This window comes from Silene latifolia, chromosome 10 (assembly GCF_048544455.1).
Source record: "Silene latifolia isolate original U9 population chromosome 10, ASM4854445v1, whole genome shotgun sequence".
In the NCBI taxonomy this organism is placed as follows: Eukaryota; Viridiplantae; Streptophyta; class Magnoliopsida; order Caryophyllales; family Caryophyllaceae; genus Silene; species Silene latifolia.
The window spans coordinates 118,195,909-118,201,451 of record NC_133535.1 but is presented as its reverse complement, the minus strand read 5'-3'; the positions used below and the strand labels follow the sequence as shown (position 1 = coordinate 118,201,451).

At 39.7% G+C, this 5,543-nt stretch overlaps 1 non-coding gene across 1 annotated transcript; it reads left to right on the top strand.

Annotated features, from left to right (window-relative positions):
* The first annotated feature begins 358 nt into the window (after positions 1 to 358).
* On the top strand, positions 359 to 465 carry LOC141609774 (small nucleolar RNA R71). Its single transcript, XR_012527685.1, has one exon. It is a non-coding gene; the product is annotated as a small nucleolar RNA R71 (small nucleolar RNA).
* Positions 466 to 5,543: the final 5,078 nt, after the last annotated feature.

Here is a 5,543-nt window from a genome sequence, read left to right as displayed (position 1 = left end):
GACAGAACAATTTTCTGAGACATGCCCCTCAGCTCCACATCTTCTACAGACGAAAGGACCGTCTGAAACAGCATTAACATGGTACATCCCTCCTTTAGAAGCTCCTCCCAACTCATATTTGTCAAACCTTGTAGTGAGAGCTTCTAGTGTAGCTATAGAGGAAGATTCAGCAGCTCTCCTTTGATTGCCTCTGGAATTCCCATATTCAGCTTTATGGGTGGCTAAGTCATCAATGATCTTCCACCCCTTAGTCTCTCCCATATTCTCAGCAAATCGGCCATTGGCTGCAGCATCCAAAATAGCCCTCTGATCGTCATACCGCCCATTATATAACTGATTGCAAAGACTCCATTTTTCGAACCCATGGTGCGGTATGGTTCGCGCCAGTTTCTTGAAACGGACCCATGCTTCATGAAAGTTCTCATCAGGCCCCTGTTTAAAGCTCGTGATCTGAGCTCTAATGGCATTTGTCTTCGAGGCAGAGAAGTATTTCTTGTAGAATGCCAAGGCCAATGAATTCCAGTCGGTGATCCCATGAGCGGCTCGATCCAGATCTCAATACCACTCCCTGGCAGCATCACGAAGGGAGAAAATGAACATGGTCTCCTTGATCTGGTCTTGGGTCACACCGGTCGGCGGGGGTATAGAGCAGCAATAATCAATAAAAATCTCCATATGCTTGGCTGCATCTTCATTTGCAGCTCCCCCGAACTGGTTTCTCTCAACCAGGTTAATATAGGAAGGCTTCGGCTCGAACTTTCTCGCCTCCCCTGGTAGTTCGAATCCTTTGTAGAGATTCGCAGCTGTCGGCTCTGAGTGACTGGCAATCGTTGCTTCTTCAGCCATGATTGGAATTTCCTGGAGAAGTGACTGTCTCAACTGAAGAAGTAGAAACAGGAGATGTAGGTGGATCTTCTTCGAACAGTTCGTTCTCGTAGTAACTTGACAGAGTACTCAGCTCTTCCTCTGTCGGTAATACCTTTTGTGATTGTCTCAACTCGCGCAAGGATTTCTCAATCTCAGGATTGAATGGTACTAGTTCACCGCCCTGTGACCTGTGCATAAGAAGAAACTACAAAAAGAATATAAGAGAAGTTTAAGGAACGAAAGTCCCTTAAACTAAAGAAAGACTAAATAAAAACAACTAAAAATTAGAACAATTGCCTCCCCGGCAACGGCGCCAAAATTTGATACCCGTCGTTGTAGGTACCAAAAATAAGATTTATAATTTCTTATTAAAACTAACCTAGGCTAGTGGTAACAGGGTCGAACCACAAGGAGGCGAATGTAATTTCTAATTGTCTAATTTAGTCTAAGGTAACGAAAGTGGGGGTCGATTTGATTTGGTTTATACTAATAGCAATAAAAGATACTAAACTAAATAAACAGATAAAACAGATAGAGAAGGGGTACTAGGATGGTCGGTTCACTATAGTTTCGGCGGCAGCATATTAAACAGGTCTAAATCAAACACATGAGGCGGGAAATAAAGAGGTCCTCTAGGTCCACTCTTGACAAATAGCATCTTTCGATCTCGCTATAGGTCCCTAATATCACTAATACTGACTCTCGTCCTGAAAAGTGACTAACGGTCTAAACTTTACCTATCTTTCGATCTCAGCATAGTTTAGTCATTTTAATTGGTGATCTAACAACTGTCCCTATCTTTCGATCTAATGGGTCAGTCAAATATTAAGCACTCAACTAGTCGCATGCATTCGATTCGTCAAACACAACATTTAAATCAATTAAAACGAGGGTAAACCTCACGTGGTCAGTCGATCGACCAAGTATGTCAGTCGATCGACTGACTCGCGATTCAGGCCGTATTCATTCTATGCCGCCTACACTATAATTCCCCTACATCCTAGCACGAACAATTTAGCTACTCATACTAAGAATGATAACAACAATAAGATTGATGAAATAAACAGAAGAATTCATAATTAAAACTACGGAACAAAAGGCTAGCATAAAACGATAACTATGGTTTCGGGAACTAACTAACAATTCTATACTATCAATGCAATAAAGATGAACTGAAATTAGAACAGAAGGAATACCGAAATTACAGAGGAATGATTAGAAGTACGAATGAAAATCCGATGCAAACCAATATTCCAAACCCTAATTATTGTCTAAAGAACTGAATGTAAAACTAGGTAAATTTCTGAATGAGTATCCCTGTAAACTAGGTTACGTTATATAGGAAATATACCTAACACTTATTATTAAAACCTAAACACCATGGGCTTTGATCGGTCCGTTTTGTGTTCACAATTTAAGGTGTGGTCGTTGGGTCACGTCCGAATCAAAACACAATTTATAGCTTCACAAACAACTCTACAATTAGTAAAGAGGCAAGTAAAGGTCGGATCCCAAGGGACGGGTATTGAGATGAGATTTCTATTGAAACTAGTGGTGTCTTAGGGGTGTCACAAATTGGGTTGATGTAGAAGATCACTAACTAAAATAGCAATGAAAATAAACAAGCAAGATGAATTAAAAGGGGTGTAAACAATTGATAAAAAGCACTAGGGTGTCATGGGATCATAGGGGAATCATGGGAATTGATCATACAAACATGTTCTCAAATTATAAGCAAGCAATTATTGTTGTGATGGATTGAGTTGGGTTATATCTTACAATCCTAGGAAAGTTTGGGTCCTGAGCGAATCGATTAGATTGTACAACACCTACAAGTCGACTTAGTCTTCCCTACTCAACAACATGCATGGTCTAATGAGACTCGAGTTGGGTTATGTCTTACAAGTCTCATTGAAAAGATAGGAGATGGTGGTAAATGCAAGGATTCATAGGCTTAGCATTTCATCAAATATAACATGTGCATGAGTTGAGATCAAAACAAGCAAGCAAATAAAACATGAAAGCATATTAATTTAAGCATGAATCATTCCCCATGTTGGTTTCCCCTAATCACCCATTAACCCTAGCTAAGAGACTACTCACTCATTATCATGTTGATCATGCTAGCAAGGTTGTCAATCATACCAACAAAAGGAAACATGATGAATAAATGAAAGTAATTAACAATAATTAAAGAGGGATTAAGAGAATTATACCTACTAATGATTCCAATAATAAAGCAAAGATAAAAGAAGTACTTGATGCTTGATTGAGAGGTTGTCAATCTCCCAATAATAACCCAAATAATCTTCAATTACCCAAAATAAAGGATGAACAAAAGAGAGATTAAGGAAATAAAACTTGTATTAGAACTTGATTAATTGTTGACTACAAAACTAAAGAGAGATTTGATTGATATTAACTACTCTAATTATTGATAAGAAGAACATGCTCTTCTAATTAGACTAGGGGGTATTTATAGTGGAAATTAGGGGGATGCATTAGGGTTAACTAAGGGCTAAACTAGTCATTACACTTTTTAGATTGAGCAGGGAGGAGCCGGTATTTTTCAAATGAAGGGCTTGTTTCTTTGTAGCTTGGAGAAGACGAAATTGCGCTGTGCTGGAATCTGAGCGGATTAGAGTCGGGACGGGCGGATTCTGGCGGTGGAACACGAGCGGATTCAGGTGAATCCGGGCGGATTTTGGTGGCTAAACTCGAGCGTCTTGGTGGAAAACCGCACGGATTGTGCATGGTGTGGACGGCCGGATTGTAGACAATCCGCACGGATTGTGCCTCAGCAAGATTTCTTCTTCTTTTCTTCCCTTTTCTTCATAAATTCCTTGGCGATTTCCTTGGGGACTCAAGGATCCTTTCTCAACATTGCCCATCTACTATAATATGTACAAAGGCCTTCTAATCTTGTCTCTCCTTAATGCTTGGTCATTGGATTCGATCAATTTAGTCTCGTTTTGCCATGAAAATGCAAGATTCTTACTCCTTTCCTACCAAGGGATCAAAATCTCAAAGAATATGCAAAACAAAGAACTAAAGATAATAAATGACCCAAATATGCACTAAAAAGCATGGGAACAAGGCTAATTCGGGGGCTAAACATGCGCTAATTATGGTCACATCAAATATCCCCAAACCGAACCTTTGCTCGTCCCGAGTAAAGAGGTGACAAAGACTAGGACCATTATTTAAACTAACCTAATAACATAGCCGATATGAGACAATTAGCGGGTCTCACTCAGCCCCTTCAACTCACAACAAGACAACCATGAGGTAGGATGCCTTCTTGCAAGGCAAGGTGGGTCTTGCCAAAATGGCGACACATCCAAACATTAAGCACACAAAATCACATAATGGATGCATCTACAAAAGTAATAGCCACTTCCTCATCAAGTGGCGGAGGCACTAAAAAGGAACAAATTTAAGAGCATGTAATCCTTCACAAATACTAGTTCAACAAATTACTAAGGCTAAGAGGATGGCACTAAATCACCTCCAAATGGTGTTAAACTAGACTACTTTCGTCCTCAATTTCCAAATGCTTTCGTCAAGAGCGATCGGATGGTGGTGGAATGATGATCCCTATGATGCTAGTAGCATATGACATGACAAGTCTCGAATTCTCTACAAAAGTAAAGGTCATGGATCGTCCCAAGCTCGACAAAGTGGCTTGACAAAAGGCTTTTTGGGAATGAAATGCTCAAATCTTTATACAACGGGTGGATATGACTAGTATTCAAAAATTGACCTCATTTCAACTTTCACATTTAAAAATTTTAGATGGGGTTTTTCCCTTCCGGGCTAGTGTCCTTTGCTTTCGCCAATCGCTTATTAGGCAACCGGTTAACCTCTAGACAATAGCTTTTCGGGGTGATAGCCACTCTGTCTCTGGGCGGCCGAATTCACAACCGTGTGGGGGCCCAATTCAATGGATCCCGCTCCAAAGCACATCGAAGTGGTACGCCTCCATCAAAACAATTTAAATTTCTCAACATTCAACAATTCATAACACTTGAGGTTTCCTTGGCATTAAATTACTTCCACATGACAAAACTTTAGAAATGAGCACTTCAAACTTATTGATAGAAAGTATTTTTGGGTTGCCTTACCACAAGGTCAATCAAGGTCACCTAGACAAGTTAACTAAGTCCACATCGCATCGCGGGGTTGGATAGGTGACTCACATGCAAACCATTGACTAGGCTTTGGGTCATGGGTCAAAAGACACTAGTATGACACTATCTAGGGTGTTTTACAACCATTCTAGTAGGCAAAGTCTTAAGTTGAACAAGTATTTGTAATGGCTTAGTTGCTCTTGTCAAAGTTCCTAATTAGGCATTTTTCAAAACTTTTTCTAAATGCAACTACATGCTATGATGAAACTAATATAAACATCCTAATGCAAATGATTCTATCAACTAATATGACATATAAACTAAATGCAAGTCCTAAGTTCACATTGTTATACCGCATCAAACAAAATAAAGCCACATAGTCATTAACATAAAGAGGAAAAAGGAGATTGGAAAGATCATACCATGCGGTCTTCAATATCCTCATGTCTCGGATGTGGCGTAGTCGATCAATGTGAACAAGGGTAGAACAAACACAATATATACAAGACTACACTACAAAAGGAAATAAACATGTTTTTTGGTTTT